The sequence below is a fragment of the Scyliorhinus canicula genome, chromosome 8 (assembly GCF_902713615.1).
Source record: "Scyliorhinus canicula chromosome 8, sScyCan1.1, whole genome shotgun sequence".
NCBI lineage: Eukaryota > Metazoa > Chordata > Chondrichthyes > Carcharhiniformes > Scyliorhinidae > Scyliorhinus > Scyliorhinus canicula.
In genome coordinates this window covers 168810695-168826343 of record NC_052153.1, presented here as the reverse complement: position 1 = coordinate 168826343, position 15649 = coordinate 168810695, and the positions used below count along the sequence as shown (strand labels likewise).

Here is a 15649-nt window from a genome sequence, read left to right as displayed (position 1 = left end):
GTTAGGTCGAGTACGGCCCCTTCCAGCAGTCGTTGCCGGACGGGGTCCGATGCAATCCCCGTCACGAATGCATCACGCATGAGGAGATTGGAATGTTCCGTGGCCGTGATGGCCTGACAGTCACAGTCCCATACTAGAGGGATAAGGGCCCGCCAGAAGTCTTCAATTGACTCACCAGGTAGTTGTACGTGAGTGGCGAGTACATGCCTTGCAAACAAAGTGTTCGTCTTCTGGACGTAATTTTCTTTAAGGAGTTCCATGGCGCCTGCGTAATTCGGCGCGTCCTGTATCAGATCAACCTTGATTAGAGAAGTTGAATTTTCTGAGCTTCCGTCGGTTCGGGATTCGCTGAGTTGATATAGGCCTCGAAGCAAGCCAGCCAGTGATTAAAGTCTTTTCTGGCGTTTGGCGATTGCGGATCCAGCTGCAAGCGATCTGGTTTTATCCTGATGTCCATGATGCGGAAAATCTAACTATAATAAATTGATGCGCTATCAATTGCACTTAAAGACTCGAATCAGTACAAGAGAGGCTTTATTATAGTTAGATGTTTATCCTCCGACTGCAGCTGGTAGAATGGCAGCTCAGGAGAACTCATACATATTTATACGGCTCCCTGTGGGCGGAGCTAGCCGGCAGGGGCTACCGATGAACCTGTAGTACAGGTACTGCCTTACATCCCCTAATACAGGCACACACACAATTATACAGTGGTGGGTCACCACAGGGGGTGGGTGGCGGTCACCCCGATTGCTTGTAGACGTTGGGGGAGGCCTCTTTGTCAAATCAATGATCGGGCACCCTTTAAAAAAGGCGTCCCTATCTCGGGTTTCCCAGCCTTGCCGGCTATTTATGCCCCCTTCCCCCACCGCCCCCCACCCCTCCAGCTGACTGTCTGATTCTCGCTTCCTCTGTGAAATTGCACCGTGTTGCTCAATACGGCGAGAAATGCCGACTACAATTCCAACACCAGTTTTCTCAGCGGAGTCAACTCTCTGCATTTTTGTGAAGATTCTGCTAATGCGCCAAATGCAATAAAATCTTCAATGGCACATCACAGGAGAGTGATCAGACAAGAAATAACACCAAGCACAAGAAGGAGACATTAGCAGATAATAGATTTAAAACAAAGTCTCAGAGGAATGGAAAGGAATGGAGAGGGAAGGGGATTTAGCGAGGAAATTCAGGAGCTTGGGGCCTGGATATAGCCACCAAAGACAGGCAGAAGGAAGTAGCGGATAGGAATTGGAGGAATGCAGATTTATCAGAGAATTGTCGGGTTGAAAAATGTTCCAGAGATAGGGAAGGATGAGGCCATGTAATGATCTGAACATGAGGATGGGAGCTCAATGGGAGCTTATGTATCGGTCAGGAAGTGCAGGAATGAGGGTGGAAAGGGACTTGGTCAGAGTTACAACGTGGATTGCAGAAATTTGGATGCAGCATTGAACATGACCAGCCAGCAATGAGCAGCGATCAGATAGAAGGTAATTCAAAGGTTTAACACTTTGTCATTCATTATTTTCAGTTATCTATGTACGATAGCCAGTGCAAGGTACGCTATGTCTCATTCTCAATGTTCTCCCTCCTCTCCCAAAATGAGGTGTGGCAGGAAAGCTATAAATTCCCAACACAGAACACTCAAACGTACTGTGCCATTAGGCCCAATAACCTTTCTGTCGTCAAGTTTACAAATGAGTTGTTTGACTTTCTTGTATATGTTCATAATGTGGTTGGTTAGATTGCTCCACTTCAATGGGATTTTCTGCACCAGGCATTTGGAAGACTTTCAAAAGTGTGTTTAGAAAATCTGCTTTACATGCAGAGATGTGGGGCGTGACTATGTAAAAAGAAGAAATCATGCAGTCAGGCCTGATAGTGGAATCGAGTGGAAATAGTGCGAGGTTCATGGAAGGTTTAGAGGAGGAGATTGCCACAGTGGGCTGAGACGGTTAAAGTTGGTATATGTGTCGGGTAAGTGGGGAAAGTTAAGGGTGGGACTGCCATTTTCAATGGGAAGGAGTTAAAGGGGCGATTACCTCAATAAACCTGGAGGGAATTGGATGGGATACCCATGAATTACGGAGCTTAGTGGAAGCTTACAGTTGAAGTAGGAGGATAATCAGGAAGGAAGGTATGTCTCTGACTAAAGAAGTTATTCTGCGAAGGGAGATGACAACTGGCGGAATTCTCTGTTCCTGAGACGAAGGCCAGGATTCTCCAACCCCACACCGGGTCGGAGAATCCCCGGGGGGACGTGAGAATCGTGCCCCGCGGCCGGCTTCCCAATTCTCCCCTGCCGATTCTTGGGCGCCCGCGGGATTCTTGCCACGCCAGTTGGGGGCCATTGAAAGTGCCCCCCCCCCCCCCCCCCCCCCCTGCAATTCTCCGGGCCCTGAGGAGCCGAGTGTCCCCGAGTTTGGCTGAGTCCCACCGGCGTGAGTTACTCAGGTCCCACATGGCGGGACCTGGAAGGTGTGTCTCCAGGGGCTGTCCTGGAGGAGGGGCGGGGGGATCCGACCCCGGGGGGGGGGCTCCACGGTAGCCTGGCCCACGATCAGGGCCTACCAATCGGCCGGCGGGCTGGTTCCGTGCGGGCCCATGTTCCTCCGTGCCGGGCCCCTGTACGGCTCCGCCATATTGCCGGGGGCGGCACGGAGAAGGGAACCCCCGTGCGTGCGCGAACTCACGTTGGCCATTCCGTGCCAGCTGGAGCGGCTGGGACCACTCTAGCCCCCTAGGAAGGGGAGCATTCCCCATTATCAGGGACCGTTGAAGCCGGAGTGGTTGGCGCCGCTTTTCGTGCCGGCGTGGAGACCTAGCCCCATTATTGGAGAATACCTCACTAAGTGTTGATACTGCGGCAAGATTTGCTGAGTTTATGACAGCAAAACTGTCGCTGCACCTGGACCAATTCAACGACCGTTAAGGGGCTAGTACCACGTAGGCTGGAACACAATCGATTCCAATGAAAAATGGTGCCGGATTCACCGGATTCCCAATTGGCACTCAGGAAGCCGACAAGCTGCAGCTGCATATACACATTTCATTCCTCACACACACCATCCCAGCCAAAAAGGTGGCAGCGAGGAGAGCGGCACCCCGTTTTACGCACACCAAGTTTGAGACCCTGCTGGAGGAGCGATGCGCAACCTTGTACCCAGGCCCGGGAAGGAAGCTGCCAGCCACCACCGTTCGCTGTGCCTGGGCGCACGTGGCAAAGGCAGTAAGCACTGTGAGCAACAGTGTCCAGACCAGCCGGCAGTGTCAAAAGAAACTGTACGACCTCCTCAGGGCTGCCAGAGTGAGTAGGCAGCACTGTGCTCCTGGCACCAACCCCTGACCCACACAGCCGTTACCCCACATCTCCACCCACCAGGAGGGCATCCAAACCCCCACCCTGCATCACATGCCAACACCCATACCAGCTGCCTTGGCTGGATGCCGTGGCCACTGAGGTCACCAGCTACCGACCCCCTGGGCTGAATGCATAGGATTATCTAACATGGTACATTTCCTGATTCCACTCTCCCCCTCCAGGAGAAGGCCGCCCATAACTTGCAGGAGCGGGAAAAGACTGGGGGTGGATCGCTGGACCTGCGGCCACTCACCGTGGAAGAGCAAACGGCCCTGGCCATGGTCGGTGGGCCCGAGGAAAGGACAGAAGCCAGGGTTGAGGTCGGCGTCGGGCGAGGAAGTGAGACTCAGCTGAGTTGCAATTCCAAATGGCACGTGTGTCATCATCTCCCAACACCACCCCCAAACCACCCTCACAACACCCTCACCCCCACACCACCCTCATTCCACCGACACACCCCAGCTCCACCACCACCTTCCCTACTCCCCCTCCCAAACACACCCCCATCCCCAACAAACTCCCTCCCCAACACAGCTCCACCACACCTACTCCCACCACCACCATCCCACCCCGGCGTGCAGCCTAATCATGTGTCTTGTCTTGTGTCCTACAGGACCTGCTGGTGATGGGCAGAGACACGGATGAGAGCCATAGGCCCGAGACCCAGAACACCCCGGAGCTCAAGTTCGATGATGACACACATTTTCTGTCATTGCTGTCACCAACACCCTCCGCCATCCCAGAGACATTCACCTCTGTTGGGCACAATAGTGAAGAGGTTCCTGGGGCATTATTTGGTGCTCACCACACAGATGCTCCGATAAAGCAGGTGGAGGTAGGAACACCCGTGGGTGTGGGCAGTCGGAGAGCTAGCCGACCCCCGGGACCAGCTGCCATCCAGATGAGCTTCGGGCTTCTGGAACAGACAGTCCCATCGATAGTGGAGAAGCAGTTGCAGAGCCAGGGATGACAGGAGGGGTTGTCGGCGAGCATCCAGCACATGCAGGCGCAGGTGGAGGATTCCAACCACATGCAGGAGCAGGATGTGGTGCTGTCCGTGCGTGCCACACATGGGTAGGAGTCCATGTTGGAAGCCTTGGGGGCGAGAGTTTCGGCCTTGGATCAGTATGTCCAAGGCCTGGGGCATTCTGCGCAGATGGTGGCTGAAGACATGGCTGTCCTCTCACAGACAGCCATGTGCCAGGGCCACCTGGACATTGCAGCGTCTCGCTTGAGCATGGCCCAGTCACAGCAGACCATGGCTGGGATTATCGGCGGAGTAATCCAGGCGCTGGCCGACGTGATGCAAACTCAGAGGGACGAGGTCCAGTCCCAGAGGGAGTTAGCACAGGCTGTTGCGGTGTCAACCCAGAAGGTCGTGACACAGTCACAGCATGATGTGATGCAGTCCGAGACAGAGATGGTCCACTCCCTGTGTTCCATGGCTCTGAACATGCAGACCCTGGCCAAGATGGCAGCGGGCCTCCAGGACTGGCAGGGCCAGGTGGTGGGGGAGACACTCACCTCACAGATGCTCCGATAAAGCAGGTGCAGGCTCCACTCGCATCCCCATTCCATGGGGTACCCTGCTGGCCATCGGGCACCCTAAGGGAGGAGGAGGTGATGGGGCCCGTGCCAGTGTCTCCTGCAGGGAAGGTGCCTGAATACCACAGCACCTTGGACTCCCCCTTCTTACCCTGGTGCATCTGTTGGGCAGTGAGCAGAAAAAGACAGCACTGCACCATATTGGACACCCGAGCAGCGGCCAGGCCTAGGCAGGCCCTGACGCCTCAGGAGGCACCCGCCAAAGGGGACCCAGGTTGCAGGGCGGGAATCACTGCCGCCTCCACTCCTGATGTACTATCTGGAGATCCACCTAGATGTAGCATTAGGGTAGGTAAGGCCAAAAAAGTAAATACCAGTTAAGTTGGCATGGGTGCAGGGCATAGTTTAGTGATGGGGCTCGAGCACATAATTGTTTATATATCTTCACATTAAACATCTGTGCACAATGTTACAACCTGCCTTGGTGCTCTGTCAGATGTGCATGAGGGGTGGGCTGGTCCGGGTTGGCTGCAGTGTGGGCGCGGGGTGGGGGGGATAATGGGTGGTTGTTGGGGGTGGGCTTAACTCTGAGACCACGGTTCACCCAGCACTCGCTTCTCCGGTGTCTGACGCCACCCACCCCCCCCCCCCCCCCCCCCCCACACGCGCCCATGGTGTGCATCTAATGGTCACACCAACTGCACATCGAGTGGAACCCCTTTTTGTTTCTGTAGAGCGGCCTGTCATCTGCAGGTGTTTGTAGGGCAACATGCATCCCATCAATCACCCCCTGGATCCGGGGCACCTCGGCAATGGTGGTGAACCCCGCTGCTCAGTCATCCTGGTTGGCCCATATTGAAATGGCATGGAGGAGGGTGGGGACACCCATAAGGCTGGTGGCACTCTGCAGAACCAAGGCCACGATGTATGGTCAGTGGGGTGCGCAGCAAGATGCTTGCATTGCAGACCATGGCAATGGTGGTCCGTGCCTGGATGGGTGGCACAGTAGCACAGTGCTTAGCACTGTTGCTTCACAGCTCGAGGGTCTCAGGTTCGATTCCCGGCTTGGGTCACTGTCTGTGCGGAGTCTGCACGTTCTCCTTGTGTCTGCGTGGGTTTCCTCCGGGTGCTCCGGTTTCCTCTCACAGTCCAAAGACGTGCAGGTTAGATGGATTGGCCAGGCTAAATTGCCCTTAGTGTCCAGAAAGGTTAGAACATAGAACATTACAGCGCAGTATATAGCTCTTCGGCCCTCGATGTTGCGTCGACCTGTGAAACCAATCTAAAGCCCATCTACACTATTCCATTATCATCCGTATGTCTATCCAATGACCATTTGAATGCCCTTAGTGTTGGTGAGTCCACTACTGTTGCAGGCAGAGCATTCCACGCCCTTACTACTCTCTGAGTAAAGAACCTACCTCTGACATCTGCCCCATATCTATCTCCCCTCAATTTAAAGCTATGTCCCCTCGTGCTAGACATCACCATCCGAGGAAAAAGGCTCTCACTGTCCACCCTATCTAATCCTCTGATCATCTGGTATGCCTCAATTAAGTCACCTCTTAACCTTCTCTTCTCTAACGAAAACAGCCTCAAGTCCCTCAGCCTTCCCTCATAAGATCTTCCCTCCACACCAGGCAACATTCTGGTAAATCTCCTCTGCACTCATTCCAATGCTTCCACATCCTTCCTATAATGCGATGACCAGAATTGCACGCAATACTCTAAATGCGGCCGCACCATAGTTTTGTACAGCTGCAACATGACCTCATGGCTCCAAAACTCAATCCCTCGACCAATAACAGCTAACACACTGTACGCCTTCTTAACAACCCTCTCAACCTGGGTGGCAACTTTCAGGGATCTATGTACATGGACACCGAGATCTCTCTGCTGATCCACACTACCAAGAATCTTACCATTAGCCCAGTACTCTGTCTTCCTGTTATTCCTTCCAAAATGAATCACATCACACTTTTCTGCATTAAACTCCATTTGCCACCTCTCAGCCCAGCTCTGCAGCTTATCTATGTCCCTCTGTAACTTGTAACATCCTTCTGCACTGTCCACAACTCCACCGACTTTAGTGTCATCTGCAAATTTACTCACCCATCCTTCGGACAGGCGCCGGAATGTGGCGACTAGGGGCTTTTCACAGTAACTTAATTGAAGCCTACTCGTGACAATAAGCGATTTTCATTTTCATTTCTACGCCCTCCTCCAGGTCATTTCTAAAAATGACAAACAGCAGTGGCCCCAAAACAGATCCTTGTGGTATACCACTAGTAACTGGACTCCAGTCTGAACATTTCCCATCAACCACCACCCTTTGTCTTCTTCCAGCTAGCCAATTTCTGATCCAAAGTGCTAAATCACCCTGAATCCCATGCCTCCGTATTTTCTGCAATAGACTACCGTGGGGAACCTTATCAAACGCTTTACTGAAATCCATGTACACCACATCAACTGCTTTACCCTCATCCACCTGTTTGGTCACCTTCTCAAAGAACTTAATAAGGTTTGTGAGGCATGACCTACCCTTCACAAAACCGTGTTGACTATCTCTAAGCAAACTATTCCTTTCCAGATGATTATACATCCTATCTCTTATAAACCTTTCCAAGACTTTTCCCACAACAGAAGTAAGGCTCACTGGTCTATAGTTACCGGGGTTGTCTCTACTTCCCTTCTTGAACAAGGGGACAACATTTGCTATCCTCCAGTCTTCTGGCACTATACCTGTAGACAATTACGACATAAAGATCAAAGCCAAAGGCTCAGCAATCTCCTCCCTAGCTTCCCAGAGAATCCTAGGATAAATCCCATCCGGCCCAGGGGACTTATCTATTTTCACACTTTCCAGAATTGCTAACACCTCCTCTTTATGAACCTCAAGCCCTTCTAGTCTAGTAGCCTGTATCTCAGTATTCTCCTCGACAACATTGTCTTTTTCCTGTGTGAATACTGATGAAAAATATTCATTTAGCACCTCTCCTATCTCCTCGGACTCCACACACAACAAGGACACAACTACTGTCCTTGACTGGCCCTACTCTTACCCGAGTCATTCTTTTATTCCTGACATATCTATAGAAAGCTTTAGGGTTATCCTTGATCCTACCTGCCAAAGACTTCTCATGTCCCCTCCTGGCTCTTCTTAGCTCTCTCTTTAGGTCCTTCCTAGCTAACTTGTAACTCTCGAGCACCCTAACTGAACTTTTACGTCTCATCTTTACGTACGGTTAGATGAGGTTACTCGGTTACGGGAATAGGGTGGAGGTGTTGGCTTAGGTAGGGTGATCTTTCTATTGGCCGGTGCAGATTCGATGGACCGACTAGCCTCTTTCTGCCACCCTGACAGCTGGTGGAATTTAAGTTCAGTTCAGAAATCTGGAATTAAAAGCTGCTCAGGTAATGGTTACCTTCCCTCCATCATAAAGCCGCAAGTGCGGAGTTTTGCTGATGATTGCGCCATTCACGACCTGGACAACATTCAGACTTGAATCAGGGATGCTATGTGGCAAGAAACATTCATGTCACACAAGTGCCAGTCAAAGACTATATCCAACAAGAGAGAATCCAACCATCTCCCCATGACATTCAGTGGCACTAGCATTATGGAATCTCCCTCTGTAATTATATCGCACTGGTGGTGAGGAACGTTGACAAATATACATTGAAGAAGCCTGCAGTCTTCCCACCTGCACTGATCATGGGCAAAGTTTCCATCTACCAGTAGCTACTTGGAAAATTACTCCTTAAATACCTAAAAATTATGAAATTAAATATTGTTTCAAAATTGACCAGAATACACTATTTTAAAATTCATAAGTGTGTACCTGGGGAACCCCAGGAATCCTGGAAACATGTACTGTATACAGGTTAGCATGGTGGGGAGGGTCGGCATTTACCAATGTCAAGTGCTCTAAATGTGTGCCTGTGCCCATGTTTGGATTATATCTGAAAACTGTGGCATTAGCAACTGATGTTGGACTTCCGTCTCCAGTGACCTGATAACTGGATATTTTAATACCGTGGCGTGCATTGGGTAGGTCTCAATTTCCAAATCTCTCCCTTTATTCTTCACTGAGCTGACATCACCCCACATAACAAAGGGCGTCCACTTTTGGCGAATGCTGCAGCACATTACATTTGCCATTAATCAGGCTTTGTTCCCATTCATTTGACGAGGTTCAATTCACTGAAGTTGATAAAGAGCTAATCCTTCTAGAATTCCGAGCGTTTAAATATTTATTCCTCACACTTCACCAGTAAAACACAACTGGAGTCCAGAAGGGCATATTGTGTTCTTTTGGAAGGTATAAACTAAAGAATATTAATTGCAGAGAGTTCCCTTAAATCAGTTTAACTGAACTGCCTTTCCTGCATATTTGGTGCCTTAGACTTCTAAAACCATCCACAATAAACTAATTTTCTGTACATATTCTTGCAATGGAGTTGCCCAAAATGCAACAGTATCTGAACATAAACAAAAGAGCAGATGTGTAGCAGGATATCAGAATTAGTTTACTGCAGGAAGCAATCCGAAAGAACCGTTCAAGGGAGCCAAAACGTCAGTAACCTGACAACTCCACCAGGGGAAAAAGAATTTAGTAGTGAAGGAACAAAATAACTTCTAGTTATTTAGATTTTTTATGACTTCAGGGAATCCTAAAGTGCTGTGCAGTCATTGAAACATTTTACAAGTGTTGTCACTGTTGTCACGTATGAATTGGAGCAACCAATTGGTGCACAGCAAGCTCCCACAAAAAACAATGAAATGAATGGCCAGATAATATGTTTTTTAGTGAAATAAGAACAGAAAATGCTGGAAATGCTCAGCAGGTCTGGCAGCAGCTGTGGAGAGAGAAACAGAGGTAGGAAGAACATGGTGAGACAATATAAAATAAGGGTGCAGGAGCAGAGGGTGTATATGTGGATAGATTAGTGATGGTGGCAGGACAGGTAGATGGAGCAGTTTCATAGAATTTACCGTACAGAAGGAGGCCATTCGGCCCATCGAGTCTGCATCGGCTCTTGGAAAGAGCACCCTATCCAAGGTTAACACCTCCACCCTATCCCCATAACCCAGTAACCCCACCCAACACTAAGGGCAATTTTGGACACTAAGGGCAATTTATCATGGCCAATCCACCTAACCTGCACATCTTTGGACTGTGGGAGGTAACCGGAGCACCCGGAGGAAACCCACGCACACACAGGGAGGATGTGCAGACTCCGCACAGACAGTGACCCAAGCCGGAATCGAACCTGGGACCCTGGAACTGTGAAGCGATTGTGCAATCCACAATGCTACCGTGCTGCCCTTAATGAAGGTTAATGAAGGATATAGTATTCTGGACATTATTAATAGGGATGTAGAGTACAAGGGTAAGGAGGTTATGCTGAACTTATACAAGAGACTAGTTAGACAATGCTTTGACAAAGTGTCACCTGGACTCGAAACGTTAGCTCTTTTCTCTCCTTACTGATGCTGCCAGACCTGCTGAGATCTTCCAGTATTTTCTCTTTTGGTTTCAGATTCCAGCATCCGCAGAAATTTGCTTTTAACTAGTTCGACCTCAGCTGGAATATTGTGTACAGTTCTGGGTGCCACACTATAGGAAGGATGCAAACATTGGAGAGGTTTACAAGAGTGTATAAGCGATGAGAAACTTCAGTTATGAGGATAGGTTGGAGAGGTTGGGCATCAGTAACTGGGGAACACCACCACCTAGAGGTTTCACTCCAAGTCACTCAGCATCCTGACTTGGAAATATATCGCCGTTCCTTCACTTTCGTTGGGTCAAAATCCTGGAACTCCATCCCTAATAGCACTGTGGACACACCTCTGGAACTGCAACAGAAGATGATGCTGAGCTACCTTCTTGAACCATTGCAGATCTCTGCTAAAAGTTCTATGGACCTATGTATTACATTTGAGAAAACAGAATACTGACGCCGCTGATGACAGGTCATCGACTTGAAACATTGGGCGCGATTCTCCGGGAAAAAGTACTGCCACCAGTGGGAAAATTGGTACAATTCCCATTGGCCCTGGCAGTGCTGTTGAGGAGCAACTCAACCATGCTTTGGTTGAAAAATAATCCCACATGAGAACCACATCATGCCAAATTCCCCAGGTGTGTCATTTACCCAAATCGGGGATCAGTTGTTCATAGCTAACAAGCGGGAGCAATATTTAAACACTCCTCAGCATTCACTGTCAGTCCAGCCAGCAAGAAGTGCAGCCCAAAAATTTCTGGATGCTGACCTTAATCATTTTCTGGACCCAGTGGAGAGGGGGAGAGCTATCTTAGTCGCAGTGTAGGCAGGAAAGCACCAGCGGCCATTATGAATCTAGCCTGGGATGCAGTGGTAGAGGCTAGGGTGCCAGCAGCTTCACCACGAGGGCCAGTATACAATGCCAGAAGATGATGAATGACCTCTTTAGAGCTGCAAAGGTGAGTACCCACCTGTCTCCTCCTGGCATCATTACCATCTCTGACCCCAAGCATCTCACCATTAACCTACTATCTGCTGCCACACAGCCTCTTGACACCTGGGGCGGGATTCTCCCTCGTGGGGACTAAGTCCCCACGCCCGTCGGAAAATGGGCGAGAATCACTCCGGACTTTTTCCTCAAAGGTGATTCTCCGTTTTCCAGGGGGTTAGCAGGGCCCCGGCGTGTGTTCTACAGCTCTGGCTGCCGGTGGGGCCCTGCTGTCCAGTCCGTGCAGCCGCGAATGCACATGGCGGCCGCAAGCGAGTTCGCACATGCGCACGGCGGCTCACTTCGGCACGGGCGATGCCAACATGGTGGCCCGTGCGGAGGACAGCAGGCTCCCCCCCCCCCCCAGATCGCGATGGACCGCCGATCAGTGGCCACCGATTGCAGGCCTAGCCACCACTGAGGTCCCCCCGGAGTCAGATTCCCCCCACGAGGACCGCCGCCGCAGGTCCGAGCTCCCGCTGGGTGGTACCAGATGTAAACCACGCCGTCGGGAGTTCGGCCAGTCGACTGTAGAGTATCGCTGCGGGGGCCTCTTTCTGTGGCGCCCAACCGGCGTCACATCGGATGCGTGCGACTGGCAGGTCCGCGGAAGCGCCGTTGCGTCGGATTTCCCATGTGAACGGCTATTTTTCAGCCCCAAGCCGGGCAAGATTCTGGCACGGAGGGTCGGAGAATCCCGCCACTGACCCCCCAGTGTTAAGTAATGGGTTAAGAGACATTGCAATTAGTTGTCTCATTTATGTTAAGTGTTCAATGATTGACACTGATATGTAAAGGGGCTTCAGGTGGACTCTGGAGCTTGCGATGATCTGTAGAGTTCTGTGCTGAGTGAGTTTGAACCATTAAAGGCGTGTTGGTGAAAAAGGAGCTGAACTCTTGCCTCTTCATACCACAGCATCTAGTACATGCTAACACCCAGCATCCTCCTCAGAAGCCCCCCCAGTACTCCCCTCTCTGGCGAGGCACAATGCCCAATCGTGCTACCTGCCATTCTGGGGAGACACCTAAACGTAGCACAAGGCCAAGTAAAATTAAGAAGTTAGAGGTTCACTGAATTGGAACCGGTGAAGTCACACAGCGTTCATTCAAAATTGACTGTGAGCAATGTAAATAATCTACATTAAAGATTTAGCACAGTAAATCTGACAAGCCTCTGCCTTTCCCACAGAAGGTGCTTTATCAACCCATCAGACCTATGAACCTCCCACAGACCCTCCAGCCCATGACACCTCTAGAATCTGGCATCCTGAAATGATAGCGGCAGCAATCTCGCACCCTTCTTAGAGCCAAGGCATGGATTTAGTAAGGGGAGATCGTGCCTGACGAACCTGTTAGAATTCTTTGAGGAGGTGACAAGTAGGTTAGACCAGGGAAACCCAGTGGATGTGGTCTATCTGGATTTCCAAAAGGCCTTTGATAAGGTGCCACACAGGAGGCTGCTGAGTAAGGTGAGGGCCCATGGTGTTCGAGGTGAGCTACTGGCATGGGTTGAGGATTGGCTGTCTGACAGAAGGCAGAGAGTTGGGATAAAAAGGTTCTTTTTCGGAATGGCAGCCGGTGACCAGCGGTGTCCTACAGGGTTCAGTGTTGGGGCCGCAGCTGTTCACCATATATATTAATGATCTGGATGAAGGGACTGGGGGCATTCTAGCGAAGTTTGCCGATGATACGAAGTTAGGTGGTCAGGCAGGTAGTGCTGAGGAAGTGGGGAGGCTGCAGAAGGATCTAGACAGTTTGGGAGAGTGGTGCAGGAAATGGCTGATGCATTTCAACGTGAGAAAATGTGAGGTCTTGCACTTTGGAAAAAAGAATCCAAGCATAGACTACTTTCTAAACAGTGAGAAAATTCATAATGCCAAAGTACAAAGGGATCTGGGAGTGCTTGTCGAGGATTCCCTAAAGGTAAACATGCAGGTTGAATCTGTGATTAAGAAAGCGAATGCAATGTTGTCATTTATCTCAAGAGGGTTGGAATATAAAAGCAGTGATGTGCTACTGAGCCTTTATAAGGCTCTGGTTAGGCCCCATTTGGAGTACTGTGTCCAGTTTTGGGCCCCACATCTCAGGAAGGACATACTGGCACTGGAGCGTGTCCAGCGGAGATTCACACGGATGATCCCTGGAATGGCGGGTCTAACATATGATGAACGGCTGAGGATCCTGGGATTGTATTCATTGGAGTTTAGAAGGTTAAGGGGAGATCTAATAGAAACTTACAAGATAATACATGGCTTAGAAAGAGTGGACGCAAAGAAACTGTTTCCGTTAGGCGAGGAGACGAGGACCCGTGGGCACAGCCTTAGAATTAGAGGGGGTAAATTCAGAACAGAAATGCGGAGACATTTCTTCAGCCAGAGAGTGGTGGGCCTGTGGAATTCATTGCCGTGGAGTGCAGTGGAGGCCGGGACGCTAAATGGCTTCAAGGCAGAGATAGATAAATTCTTGATGTCGCGAGGAATTAAGGGCTACGGGGAGAATGCTGGTAGGTGGAGTTGAAATGCCCATCAGCCATGATTGAATGGCGGAGTGGACTCGATGGGCCGAATGGCCTTACTTCCACTCCTATGTCTTATGGTCTTATGGTCTTAAGGCTATGCAGAAAACCTTCATACGGGCAGTTTAAATATTGTTGCTGGACCAGAGAAAGACGTTTCCCAAATTTGATTATTATCCCTGTACTGTGTGGTAACTATAAGCTGGTGTGACTTATAAATTTATTTACTTTGTGTTTGGGGAAACAGGATAGTCTTAAGGAGTTTAGGGATCGTAGATATATTTTAGAATAAGGGATATGTTCCATAAAACCTGTGTGTCAGTGTAGTAATCCATATTTCTAAATTGTCGTTGAGTAATCCAGTTCATGTGTCTAATAAATAGCTTTTAATAATTGTTGTACAGTGACTATGCTGCTTCTTCTCACTGGCGTTTCACTTGTCTCCTCACATCAAAACAAAACTATACACCCCCCACAAACTGTTATTTCAAGTTGGAATACCCTCACAGATAACAACAGCATGGTTTGTGACATAGACATTTCCCCTTCATAATCACCCATGGCCTCGTGGCTGCTTGATCCCTCCCTTCACATCATCAGTAATGGTGTCCCTCATTTGATGCTGAGAATGGATGCCCTTCAGAGCTTCATAGCCCCTGATCCAAAGGTGCAGTCATGTGGTCGATGGTGCGAGGCACCAGCCCACTCCTCACTATGCCTGGCCCACGACCCTCAGGCCCGGCCTATGACTGTTTTTTCCTCTGACCTTTACTTGGAGATTGGCACATCTGATCAATGATGATGGGCTTTGGAAAGGAGTTTGATAATGAGTAGGAATGTGAGAGGATGCAGGTGCTTTCAGAGGCAAACATGGGTGCACCGTGGATGCTCAAGCTTAAACATCACACCACCTTATCCCTGTCTGGTAGCCACACTACATACAGCAGGGCAGCCAGTGTAGGACCGTTGATTACAGGAATGAATGGGAGTGCACGATAGATGCACCCCCGCCCCTCCTTCCCCAGCCATTACCTTGACTGTCCATCCCTGTCTCCATGAGTGACATGGAACCAGCCCCTTGGGCTGGAAAGCTTCAAACTTCACACTCCTTCCCACCCATATCAGGACCTCAGATCCCCCTGACAAATGGCAGAAGCATCGAGGTAGTTAATCTCGGCTCATTGTGGCTCATGCAGAGATTTCCAGAGACTCTGATAAGGGATCATCATTGAGGGACACTTAAGTTTTCTTACCTGAGCTGTGGCTGATGCTTATGCGGTGGAGATGTAACAACTGTCCAGGCATGCGGTTCTTTCATAAGAGGTTGCAGTGAAGACAATGCCAAGAGATTGTGATCATTTCAAGCTATCTGGCATTTTAGGAAGCTTGGCAGAGTTTAAAAAAGACAGCCAGGGAGAGAAAAAATGGTAATGTAAAGCTTATCGGTTTTGTAAGAGGCTGTGCAGATAAGAAAAGAAATGGCCAAAAAAAAGCGGAATTAGAAATCATACCTGCTTTCCAGGAAGGTTCGGAGACATGGAAAAATAAAGTAGAGTAAACAAAATGGGGCCAGACAGAACACCTGCTGAAAAGAGGAAGTACTTCTGAAAAAAGTACAAGACTGGAGGAAAAAACTGTGATTCGAAACAACACATGCTCAAAACAGGAAGAACTTCAGAGTTAATACGTAGAAATGTTCGTCGAAAATAGAAGCAGGAGGAGACAATTCGGTCTT

The 15649-nt window shown here is 49.8% G+C and overlaps 1 pseudogene; it reads left to right on the top strand.

The window, feature by feature from the left end:
• Nucleotides 1-15649, top strand: part of LOC119970686 — a 216920-nt pseudogene that overhangs the window by 118018 nt on the left and 83253 nt on the right.